Source organism: Trichechus manatus, unplaced genomic scaffold, assembly GCF_000243295.1.
Source record: "Trichechus manatus latirostris isolate Lorelei unplaced genomic scaffold, TriManLat1.0 scaffold00005, whole genome shotgun sequence".
Lineage (NCBI taxonomy): Eukaryota > Metazoa > Chordata > Mammalia > Sirenia > Trichechidae > Trichechus > Trichechus manatus.
Window position 1 is genome coordinate 4,926,001 of NW_004443941.1, and position 14,097 is coordinate 4,940,097.

Here is a 14,097-nt window from a genome sequence, read left to right on the forward strand (position 1 = left end):
TTCCCTCCCATTCTAGTCTCTACAAAAAGGTTTAAGATTAACCAATGTTCCTCCCTGGAGGGTGGAAAACAAGTGATAATGATCTAAGAATGAAAAACCAAACAAAGCACCCATCTTGAGACAAGAAAAAGCAGGATGTCGCCAGATAATCCCCAAAGGTGTCACCAGATAACCTCTAAGAATACCAGAAGGTTAACTCATCTAAGACATCATCACCTCAAGGGGAAACTACCACAAAAGATCCATAATCCTGTCCCTATAAAAGACTTCAGCCGATCTCCAGTGGAGGAGATGGGTTTTTTGGAGGAATCTATTCCCCTCCGTCTCCTATATATCAATATATAATAAACGTCTTGCTGCTCAGCTCACCCCGTCTCAGAATTGGCTATTGTGGCAGGAGGCTCCAGTCCACGTTATTGCGGTAACAATAATAGAAGTTTTCTCTACAGGTCTCCTTGTTGCTTTTGTGCCCTCTCCAAAATCACCCTTAACGTCCATAATTCTACCAACAGTCTCGTCAAGGCAATCTAAGCTTTGACTATCAAGTGTCTCAAAATTCTTTCAGCTTCTACCCATTAACCAATTCCAGGACCACTTGCACGTTTTTAGGTATTTGTTCAGCAGCACCCCAACTCTGCTTCTGGGTCTGTCTTCCCACTCTGTGTGACTCTCTTTTTATAAGACACCACTCAGAAGGGGGTGGAATTAGGACCCACACTCCAGTCTGACTTCCTTTGACCTAACTGATACTAAAACAAAAAACCCAAACAGGGTACATTCACAGGGACAAAACCTAAAGAACGAAACAAAACCTGTTACCATTGAGTCAATTCCAACTCACAGCAACCTTACAGGGCAGACTGGAACTGCCCCGCAGGGCTTCCAAGGAGCAGCTGGGGGATTCCAACTGCCGACCTTTTGGTGAGCAGATGAGCTCTTAACCACACGCCGCCAGGGCTCCTTTACAGGTATAGAGTTTAGAAATTCAACATATATTTATGGGGAATAGAATTCCATCTATAACAGATGGGTAGACTGCCTTGCTTGTTTTCTTCCAGCCAGATCATTCTGATACTGTATGTTAGCCCATGGATATAATAATAAAATAATTTACATAATATAATAAATATAACTACATATAATAATACCATAATATAACGTAATATAATACATATAAATTGAAGAAATTCCTAGCATTCAAAAAGTTTTAAATGCTAGGAATTTCTTCTCCTTTAATTCCATAACAAAATTTGGCCTTTTCTTTTGAATTCTATAACAGCAATTCAGAAGACCTAGAAAGAGCCTATTTTACTTAGCTCATCTTTTGATTTCACTTAAAAAAAGAGAACCAGCCTAATTACTCTTTTATGAAATTGTTGTCATTATAATAATATTTTAAATTACTATAGGACTTCACCATTTTCAAAATGCTTAACACACATTGCTTTATTTACTCTTACAATGGCTTATAGAGGTTTGAAATGACTGTTTTCCCTCGATTACAAGTGAAGAAATAAAAGCCAAATTAATTAAATTAATATTCCAAGGACAAGGAAGGTCCTAGAGAGCTATAGAATTTGGATAAAATCGAAGCCTTCTACTTCCAGCTCCAACGCTCTCTTCACGCAGTCTTGGCTGAAAAGTAACAGTAACAGCAAAACAAAGCAAATCAAAATAAGACAGTTTTTAAAATCTGAAAGCAATTAAAACTAAACAAATATTTAAGAAAGAACTGTTTTAAACATCTGTCTTCATGTTATACTGATTTGTTCCATAGCTGACAGAGGAGAGTGCGGTGTATTTACTATCCTGCACTGTTAGCTGGAGGATGACCTTAGGAGAGTTATTTAAACTCACTTTGCCTCAGAGGCTTAAGGAGCCCTGGTGGCGCAGTGGTTAAGAGCTCGGCTGCTAACCAAAAAGTCGGCAGTTTAAATCCACCAGCTGCTCCTTGGAAACCCGATGGGGCAGTTCTACTCTGACCTATGGGGTCGCTATGAGTCGACTTGACGGCAAGCGGGGTTTGGTACGGGTCCCTTAGATGCTTCCTCTATTTGTAATAATAATTCCTTAGCACAGTTGCCAAATAGTAGGGAATCCATCTTGCTGTTGTTGTTCTTGGTGCTAAGGAGTCGATTTCAACTCATAGCAATCCCATGTGACAGAGCAGAATCGAAAGAGGAGAATTGCCCCATAGGGTTTTCTAGGCTGTAATCTTTAGGACAGAGCAGATCACCGAGTCTTTCCTCCCATGGAGCTGCTGGGTGGGTTTGAACTGCCAGCCTGAACACGTAACCTTTGCACCATCAGGAGTGGTAGTAAAGGTTGTTGTTACCATTGTAATTCCCCCTATTGTTATTCAGCCTAAATCTGGATTGTCTGTTTCTGCCGAGAGCCAGAGCTGTGCTCTTTGTTACTCTGCCCTGGAATTTCAGGGAAGGAGGGGAGGGCAGGGGCGGGAGATGGTCCACCTGGTTTCATTGACTCTCACTGAGGATGCTTTTGTTAGCGGAGATAAGTTAATTAAAGATTCGGTTTACTTAGCTGGAAAGTGGAAATGAGAGTAATAGATTAATACATATGGATGAGAATTCTATAATAAGGTATATAAAACCGCTTCGTAAACTGTAAAGTATAAAGCCTATATTATTGATCCATATGGTAGTTTTAATTAAGAACGGTAATGTGATCAAAGTAGTCTCTGTTCATTTAAAGGTTCACGGCGGTACTGCGATCAATTCATAATCAAAGTACGTGTTTTACACAAATAAATTGGGAATCAAATGGCAAACAAATGTATCACAAATATTTTGTGGTTGGCAAATACGTTAAAGTGGATATGAACACGGAAATGTCCAGAGTAATCTGTTCCCACGATTTCCATGGCGTGCACTTTTGCTAACCAGCCTCAGAATCCACACCCTTGCTTAACCTCCTCCAGTTCTAAACTGATGACATTTTTCATTATTCTGCAGTAGATGAAACTATCAACTTAATAAAGTCACTTTATCGCTGGAATGTTATTGGTAGATAATCAGACGTCTGAAAGGGGCTCAGTAAATTTCAGGTACCTTTATTTTATACAACGGGTACCCTACAGTATGGTAAGGTAGGGTCGCTATGGGTCAGAATCCGCTCAGTGGCAAGGGGTTTGTTTTTGCGGCATAATGGAGCCCTAGCAATCAACAGCTTGGCTGCTAGCCAGAAAGTTGGCACTTCAGATCCCTCGGCTGCTCCTTGGAAACTCTCTGAGGCAGTTCTACTCCGTCCTCTAGGGTGGCTATGAGTCGGAGTCCACTCCACAGCAGCAGGTTTGGTTTTTGGTGGCACAACGATAAAGGGATCGCTGCTAACCGAAAGGTCAGCGGTTTGAACCCTCCAGCCACTGCACGGGAGAAAAGACCTGGCAATCGGCTCCCATAAAGATTACAGTCTAGGAAACCCTATGGAGAAGTTCTACTCTGCCATATAGAATCGCTGTACGTCAGAATCGAGTCCATGGCACACAATAACAAGCACATTTTATAATTAGATTTCTACTTGCCTCTTAAAATTGCAGTGACCTTCTGAGACTTTAGATACCCATGGCATTAATACAATGTGTCCACTAGATGTCAGTATTTTCAAAGCAATAAAATATAATTTCTCATATGACATAATCAAAAGGTGGAGATAGCATTTTGCCTTTTTCATTCTTTTCCCCTATCCGCGGGTGAGTGTTGCTTTATAAAATAAATAAAATTATATTTCTAAAAACCATTTTGAGGATAAAGCAGGTCGATATGCCTAAATCTATACTTCAACCTTTGATACTGAAGATTATTAACCTGAAATATTGCATGTTGGAAGAATAAAATGATTTAAAACATAATCAGAGGGAAAAAAAATGGGATTTGCTAAGAGGTTCTTTAGCATCTCTTAAAATTTTATAAACCATTTGCAAAGAGAAAGATAAGCAAACAAAGGAAGTTGTATTAGCATGAAAGAACATTTACCTAGTCACTTTTTTCTTGTGTGATAATTTGTGGAAAATGCAACCCTTGGATTTGTATAAATAACAGAATTTACATAGAAGACATCACTCTGTGAGATACAAACAGAGCCATTCAACATTACACCAGAACTCATACATCCTACCTTAGGGAAGGGGAAAAAATCCTGTCTCTAACAGTTTATTGGTTAGACTAATAGTATGAAATAATAAAATTATTCAAGGAAAGAAGCTTGGAAAAACATTCTATATTAACAGTGATTGATATCTAATGGAAGGTATACTCTATGCAATGTTTAGAGTTCTTATTTCTTATTTATGCTTCTCTATATTTCACAAAGAACAGGTATTGATTTCTTGTATGACAAAATACACAAAACACACAATATTCTATTTTTAAAAATTAACACTACATGCGCCTCTCCTTCCTCTCTCTGGAATATCAAGAACTGAAACTCCAAGTGACTGGGCAGAGTGGAGCTCTGGACCTCAGGAGCTTACCAACCATCACCCCATTAAAAGAATGGACCACCTGTGATGTTAGAAGAAACATCAAATGTATTTGACTCACCTCACTTTTTTTTCCAGCCTTTGCCTGTTTTTACTTTCAAGCCCAGGAGCCATCTGGGAAACTGTATTCCCTTTTCCTGAAGGAAAGTCACCTGGTAACAAACTGAGGTGATTTAGCTAAGACTATACCGTTTAGTGAGAAAGAGAAATAGACACGAAGCAGTGATTACACAACGCAATAAAGAGCTGAGACGGCCGCTGGGTACATTAGCAGAGCCACTGAACGGAGCCACTTGTGGTGCATCAAGGTGGGCTGTCACCTTTAGCAGGAGCCACATGGTTATTAGTTACCTCATGGTGAGTTGCTTGAGGCTGATAAAGTAGAGAGCTAGGGACAGAATGCCCTAACTTGTTTGCTGCCTCTTCCTAATTTTAGCATGATCTCTACATTCCTCTCAAAGGGTGTCCAAAAGGGTGCTGGTGGGAAAAACCAAGTTTTATGATTACAATGTCATTACAATATTCCAATTTTTAGAATGGAATGTTCATTAGGTCTACCGTTGCCTTTTATTTTTAATGAAGAATTGAAAGTAGTGATGTTCTTTAATTGTATTACACACACCTCTCTTTGAATAATCATTCATTCGTTCGTTCATTCAACTAGTATTTAAATTGAGCACCTACTGTATCCTGTGTGCTGTTGTATGTCATTGTGATACAGCAGGGAATTAAGAAGGAAGTCATCTGCACCCTTACTTTGCAGTGGAGGAAATGACAGGTGGATTATAATTGACTTCCTCTTTTATTTTTGAATTAAATGTAAATCATGTCACGGTGTTTGTAAAAATTCTTCCCAATATTATTCAAATACTTATTCTTTAACCATTTTCATGCTCTATAACCAGTATTTCAATCAGTGAGATGGACTGACTCCATGGCTGCAACAATGGGCTCAAACATAGCAATGACTGTGAAGATGCTGCAGGACCCAGCGGTGTTTCATCCTGTTGTAAACCGGGTCGCTGTGAGTCGGAGCCGACTCAAGGCCACCTAACAACAACCATTACACTAAAATTTTTTGTTGTTGTTGCTTATCTGAAATCCACATTTAGCAGGCTGTCCTGTATTTTGTCTGGCAATCCAATTACTCCGTGAGGAATTTAACATCATTTTCTTCTTAAGGGGCACTGATTTTGTTATTACAATTATCATTTAATTCTGAGACATCTGTGGAAAGTCCCATCATCCATTTCGTCATTCCACAGAACTACGGAGGTAAATCTCCCACAGTGATTAGTGAACGGGAGGTCAGCCGGCTGCTCCGCATACATGCAGACAGTCATTCTGTCAACCCTCAGCTTGCTGCCCCTAAGTCTCCTCCAGCTCTGAGACCCTGGTAGCCACTGTTTGCTCATGGCCGCACGGCGAAGGGTGTCTGTGTGGTTCAGCCGTGCTTTCCTCTGCTTTAGTTAAGCCATCACGCAGCTGCGTTCTACCTTCCAGACATCTGTCCACACCTCAGGCCTGGAAACGGCAGCGTTCTCAGTTTTTAGCACAGCCATGCATCTACTGCTTCTGTGCCTCTTCACATTCTTTCCTGTGGGATCTCGGAGAGGAGGAGGCTATCGGGGAGGTCAAAGCCAGTGTCCCTCAGTGGCCGTTCCACACCGCTCATTAGCATTTTTCATCTTCCCCAGCCCCTCAAAAAACAAACTGTTTGAAGAATTTCAGAGACTTCATAAATTCTGACCCGATTCTTTCCAACTGCTAGCCCGTTTCTCTGCTGCAGTTGACAGCAAAACTCTTCAGAAGACTGTTGACATCTTTTGTTTCCAAGTCTTCCTCCAATTATGCTGTGAACCCACTTGAATGAGGTTTCCATGTGCAACCATTCCATCTTTCTACAGTAGGAGAATCATTTTCAAAGACTGTATAGAGTATCTCCCTTCGGGTTGGTAATTCTAGTCATTATTCAAATCTATTGGGGCTTAAAAAATAGTGTTTATTCAATAGCAAACTCTATGACAAAAACAGTGAGTTTAGATTCCTATTCTACAATTTTTACCAAGTAAGTTCAAGATAGTTTAAAGAATTACATATAAAATAAAAGTAATAGAAGAAAATATAACTATACATTGAAAAATCTTGGATCAAAGAAACCTTCCTAAACATGACATGAAATGCATTATCCATAAAAGAAAACATTGGTACATTATTTTAAAAAAATAACATTTTGTGAATCAAAAAGAGCATAAAAATTTGAAAAATGAACATCTTGGGGAAACATCTGCAAGAATTATTGAGAAGCAGTCATAATCCTTAATGTGTCATACATCCCTTAAGAATCAATTGAAAAAAATACCCAGTAGCAAAGTGAGCACAGGGCGTATCAGGCATGTCACAAAGAAAGATGTACAAAAGGCTGGTAAACAGACCATATACGAAACTGTTCAGTCTCATAGTAATTTGCTGCTTGTGGCTTATGCTTGGGAAGATCATGATAACCGACTTTACTACCGATGAGGCAACAGAAGGATCACCAGTCGCCCCTCCCCAGAAGGGACAACAGAAAAGGGGGACATAGCGTTTATTCAGGGTTTAGGGCTTCTCTGTGGGAAGCTATTAGATTTTGTACTTAGTTGGTATCTGGTTGGGGGCCCTGGTGGCGCACTGGTTAAGAGCTCAGCTGCTAACCAAAAGGTCTGCAGTTCAAATCCGCCAGTCACTCCTTGGAAACCCTATGGGACAGTTCTACTCTGTCCTATAGGGTTGCTATGAGTCGGGATTGACTCGATGGCAATGGGTGTGGGTTTTTTTGGGTTTTGATATCTAGTTGAAATTAACAGCCAGCTGTAGGTTTACTGGCTTTTCTTATTTTTAATTTAGAGAAATTCGGGGATGCAGAAAAACAAAAGGAGCCTTCAGACTGTGAGATTTCCCTCATGAGGCAGCCACTGTTTCTTGCTGTGCTGATGGGGCAGTGGTTCTCACGCTTGAGTGTGTTCCAGAATTTCTTGGAAGGATTGATTCTTAAGCCTGAATTTCTGGGCTCTCACCTCCAGCATTTTTCATTCAGGACGTGCGGGGTCAGTTGTCACTAGGGTTGGTGTCACCCACCCCCGTGGACCTCCTGCCGTACCAGACCATACAGCATCCTTAGTAAAGTTTTTTGTACTAATGTTACTCATACATTATAATTTCTGTATATCCCTCCTTCTTTTCCTTTAATTACTACTTCATTCTCAAAAAAGTTATTGCTATAGGTTCACAAATACTAATTACCACAATATTGTAGCTAAAACACCCGAAAATTTGACAAAATTGTCGACTATAAAAATGTCAGCAGCAAGGCAAACAACAGCACGTGCTTGTAGCATGTGCAGACTAAACCACGTGATTCGAAGCATCATTGTAATTGGGTAAGAAGGGCAGCTCTGACCTGGGAGCATTAGAAGGTTCACAGAGTAAATTAGCTTAGGGTTTTAGCCTTGTGGGTATGCTGACACATGAAAGCTGTGCTTACAAAAATGTTTTTGTTGCTGTAACTAACTACAGGGATATTTTTATAAAAAGGAATAAATTTCTGCTGAAGCATTGCACAATAATTTTATAGACAGTCATTCTGGTGTCACCCTCTTGACAGTGTCACCTGGCATGGTCTGCAGCCCCTGTACCCCCCTAGAGATGCCACTCTCTGAGGGAGAGTCTGATAATTTGCATTTTTAACAAATTCACAGGGGATAGTGCTACTGCTGCATTACACTTTGATAATCACTGCATTGGAGAAACAACACTGAACCACACAAACGGGCTTTGTCTTTAATACTAAGTGTTTAGCATGTAACTGGACTATATTTAATATTTTTCCTGCATCAAGTAGGAAAAATGAGAATTGCTTTAATTGACACTCATAGAAAAGATACCACGAAAATGTCACTGCTATGGATTGAATCGTGTCCCTCCAAAATGTGTGTCAACTTGGCTAGGCTACGATTCCCAGTATCGTGTGGTTGTCTTCCGTTTTGTGATCTGATGTAATTATCCTGTGTGTTGTAAATCCTAACCTGTATGATGTTAATGAGGCAGGATTAGAGGCAGTTACGTTAATGAAGCAGGACACAATCTACAAGATTAAGTTGTATCTTGAGTCAATCTCTTTTGAGATATAAAAGAGAGAAGCAAGCAGAGAGGTGAGGGACCTCATTACCACCAAGCAAGAAGAGCCAGGGGTGGAGTGCATCCTTTGGACCCGGGGTCCCTGTGCTGAGAAGATCCTAGACCAGCGGGAGATGGATGACAAGGACCTTCTCCCAGAGTTGACAGAGAAAGATTTCCCCTGGAGCTGGCACCCTGAATTTGGACTTCTAGCTTCCTAAACTGTGAGAGAATAAACTTGTGTTTTGTTAAAGCCATCCACTTGTGGTATTTCTGTGATAGCATCACTAGATAACTAAGACAGTCACTTTTTTAAAACATAAATTTCATTCTGTCACTTCCTGCTCTAAATCTCCCACTGTTTTTGTTAGGTGCCATTGAGTTGGTTCCAACTTATAGCAACCCTATGTACAATGGAACAAAACACTGCCCAGTCCTGCGCCACTAGCTTCCACTAGCTCTCTTTCTTCTACCCTTCTAATAATATAGTTTATTAAATAGGCAAATTCTAATGGATTGGTAGGAATTGCCTCAAGTGTGATATCAAGAAGGACTTTGATATAGGGTTTTCAGATAAAATACAAGACACCCAGTTAAATCTGAATTTCAGATAAACAACAAATAGTTTCTATATACATTTGTCCCATTCAATTCAAATTTAACTGGGTGCCCTGTACTTTTATTTGCTAAATCTGGCATCCTACTGATGGTACACCCAGGCTCCAAGGGATGTTAGACGATTGATTAGCCATGTCTGCCACTGGAGTGGGCATGGAGATTAAGGGCAATTTATACAAATAATTGGATAATTCCATGTATTGAAACTGGAATTCCCCATCAGCCTTTCACTTATATTGACTTTCGGGAAGTCTTCTTATCAATAGATGTACAAGGCAATATATTTTCTTCATAATATTTCAACTATTTCTCACTGCAAACAATCTTGAGATTCACCACCTGGAATTCATGCAACAGGGATGTAAGAAGAGAAGGATGGCAGCAGCTGCTGTGATAAGTGTTGCATCGTTTTGTGATACTGGCACTCAACAGTGGAAGCCAGCAACTGCTTTAAAATTAGGGCAGCTACAACTCTGCCATCAGGTCGATGTTTGCCTCTAGGCCAACCTCAGACTCACAAACACAGCTGATTCTGAGAAGACTGCATAATGCATTTGTCCTTTAATCTGTGGCTTTGACCAAAAGGTTCTAGTACTTCATAGCTAGCATATTCTAAGACCATCAGCTCCAACTCAGTGTTTGAATAGGTCCCCTAAAATTTTCTCTATAGAAAGCATTTTCTTAAGTGAAATTCTCTATTCTTCCATGTCCTGAAATAAAAGTAAAATCCCAGGTGTCACACTTGCAACAAAATACTTCCTGTCACTGAAACACAGCTGGTAATAACCATAAATGCAAATTTGGGTGAACTGGAAGCATATCTCCAAAGAGGGAAGTATCATTTCCACTTTTATGTAGGAGAACACCATCTACTCTCAAACATGTTTATTCTAAAGAAAAAACTTGTTCATTCAATTTTTAAAAACTGATACAATCTAGACTTCTGCTTCCAAGAAGATGGAGGAGACATATTTTCCTACTCCTTCTGCTATGTACAAAGCAAAAACCTGGACATTACATACAAAACAAATGTCAGAAGATTCTGATAGTTGAAGAGAAGAAGGCAGACAGGATCGGGACCATGGGACCAAAGGAACGATGCAGTGTGAGTTCCTTGGGTTTTCTTTTTGACTTACATAGCCCAGACTTGGAGCAGAAGAAGCTAGTAACTCAGAAATGCCAATGGTCACCAACCAAAAAACCCCAGCTACAGCTCTGTGTCTCTAGACAGAGGACCAGGAAAGGGGCAATCAAGCAAGATGGAACAACTGCTTTACTCCAACCAAACACCACATATTTCCACCCATGCCAGCAAAGGCTGAGTGTGGAGCCTAGGCTCTCACCTCACCAAGTGGTAATGAGGCATCCAACTCCCCTGCTGGAGTGATATCAGAGAAGGCCAGCAGGAAACCTGGAAATTTATCCCATCCAGGCACTTGCCCTCCCTGCAGAAATGGTATCAGAGGAGGCTTAGCAGAGATTCAGGACTTTCAGCACCGCCCACTGACAATGAAGCCACCTTATTCTTCCTGGTGGAGGCCACATGGGAAGCAGTAACCCATACTAATCCATTGCTGTCAAGTTCATTCAGACTTATAGCGACCCTATACAACACAGTAGGATTTCCAAGGAGCAGCTGGTAGATTCGAACTGCTGACCTTTTGGTTAGCAGCCATAGCTCTTAACCACTCAGCCACTGGAGCTCTGTAACCCATACTAGACACATAAATTTTGGCTATGGAGCTGTGGGGAACCAAGACGTACACAGTTTAACAACCTAGGCTTTGGACAGAGCTGAGCTCCAATCCAGTCTGTACCACTTGCTACCTATGTTGCTTTGGACACATCACCCAATTTCTCTGCGCATCAGTAGGGAGGAAGACACCGAACAATACATTAAACTGAACAAAAAATGAAAATATAACATCAAAATTTGTGGCACCTTATGAAGGCAGGAAAGTGTCCGTCAGGGTTGTATCTTTTCATCACACCTATTCAATCTGTATGCTAAGCAAATAATCCAAGAAGCTGGACTATATGAAGAAGAACCGGACATCAGGATTGGAGGAAGACTCATTAACAACCTGTGTTATGCAGATGACACAACCTTGCTTGCTGAAAGTGAAGAGGACTTGAAGCACTTACTAATGAAGATCAAAGACCATAGCCTTCACTGTGGATTACACCTCAACATAAAGCAAACAAAAATCCTCACAAATGGACCAATAAACAACATCATGATAAATGGAGAAAAGACAGAAGTTGTCAAGGATTTCATTTTACTTGGATCCACAATCAACACCCATGGAAGCAGCAGTCACGAAATCAGACGATGCATTGCATTGGGCAAACCTGCTGCAAAAGACTTCTTTGAAGTGTTAAAATGCAAAGATGTCACCTTGAAGAAGAAGGTGCACCTGAGCCAAGCATGGTGTTTTCAATCGCCTCGTATACATGTGAAAGCTGAACGATGAATAAGGAAGATGCCTTTGAATTGTGGTGTTGGCAAAGAATACTGAATATACCATGGACTGCCAAAAGAACGAACAAATCTGTCTTGGAAGAGGTACAACCAGAATGCTTCTTAGAAGCAAGGATGGCTAGACTATGTTTTACATACTTTGGACATGTTATCAGGAGGGATCAGTCCCTGGAGAAGGACATCATGCTTAGTAAAGTAGAGCGTCAGTGAAAACAAGGAAGACCCTCAATGAGATGGATTGACACAGTGACTGCAACAATGAACTCAAGCATAACAACGATTGTGAGGATGGCGCAGGACTGGCAGTGTTTCGTTCTGTTATACATAGGGTCGCTATGAGTCGGAACCAACTCGATGGCACCTAATGACAACAACAATATTAAGGCAGTGTTGAGAGGAATATTGCAGCACTAAACGCATACATCAGAAAAGAGGAAAAGGCTCAAACCAGTAATCTAAGCTCCTACCACAAGAGCCTAGAAAAGGGGGAGCAAAATAAATCAAATGCAAGCAGAAGGAAGGGAATAATAAGGGTAAAAGCTGCAATCAATAAAATTGAAAATAGAAAAGCAATAGAGAAAATCAATGAAACAAAAAGGTGATTCTCTGAAAGAAATCACTAAAATTGACAAGTCTTTATCAAGACTGTCAAAAAATAAAAGAAGACACAAATTGTTAATATCAGAAATGAGACATGGAGAACCACAATAGCCCTTTAGACATCAAAAAGATAATAAAGCAATATTACGTATAACTGTGTACACGCAAATTTGACAAGTTAGATCACATAGACCAATTCCTTGAAAAACACAAAATACTACACTCACCTAATATGAAATAAATAATCTGAATAACTGTATAACTATTAAACCTGTTGCCTTCGAGCTGATTCTGACTCATAGAGACCCTACAGGACAGAGTAGAACTGTCCCATAGGGTCTCCAAGGAGTGGCTGGTGGATTTGAACTGCCAATCTTTTGGTAAGCAGCTGAGCTGTTAACCACTGAGTCACCAGGGCTCCGTATTACTATTAAATTCATAATTTAAAAACTCCAAGAAGCAATGTCTAAGCCCACATAGTTTCACTGGAGGATTCTCGCAAACATTTAAAGGATTAACTCCAATCTACACAATCTCTTCCAGAAAACAGAAGAGGAATTAACACTTTTCAATTCATTATATGATGCTAGTATTACCCTGATACCAATCCCAGACAAGAGAGTGCAAAAACAAACAAATTAGAGGCCAGTGTCCTTTATCAGTATAGATGCAAAAATCCTTAACGAAACATTATCAAATAGAAACCAGCAATTTATGAGAAGAATTATACACCATGAGCAAGTGGGTTTATTCTAGAGTTGCAAGGCTGCTTCAGTATTCAAAAACCAATCACTGAAATTCCTCATATTAAAAGGCCAAAGAAGAAACATCATATGATTTTATCAACTGATGTAGAAAAAGCATTTGGCAATATTCAACATCCAGTAATGATAAAAACTCTCAGAAAAATAGGAAAAGAGGGGAACTTCCACAACTTGATAAAGAGTATCTACCAAAAAGCCTTCAACTAACAATATGCTTAAGGGTGAAAGACGGAATGCTTTACCCCCAAGATCAGGAAGAAGACATGTCCACTCTCACCGCTCTTATTCAAGAATTTGGCCAGCGAAGGCAAGAAAAGTAAATAAAAGACATACGGAATGGAAATAAATAAATAAATAAAACCATCTTTATAAGTCGATGACATGATTGTTTATGTAGAAAATCCCAAGAAATTTACAATAAAAAAAATGTCCTAAAATAAGTGAGTTCACTAAGGTTGTAGAATATTAGGTCAACATAAAAAAATCAGCTGTGTTTCTACATACTAGCAATGGACATATGGACACAAAAATTAAAAAAACACATTTATAATCACACAGGAAATAAAGTACTTTGATATGAATGTAACAAAAGTTGTACAGGACTTGTATGCTCAAAAACTGATAAATAAATCAAAGATCTAAATAAACTGAGAGACATTCTGTGTCCATGGGTTGGAAGAATTAATAAAGATGTGAATTTTCCCCAAACTGATACATAGGTTTAAGGTAATTCCTCTCAAAATTCCAGCAAGATTTTTTTTCTGTATATCTAGACAACGTTATTCTAAAATTTATATGAAAAGGCAAGAAAACTAGGGTAGTTAAAACAATTTTGAAAAATAAAAAGAAATAGGACTACCTAATTTCTAGAATTATTATATTGCTACAATAATCAAGATAGTATAGTACTGGCAGAGAAATAGACACATAGACCAAAGGAATACAATTGAGAACCCAAAAATAGATCTACCAAAATC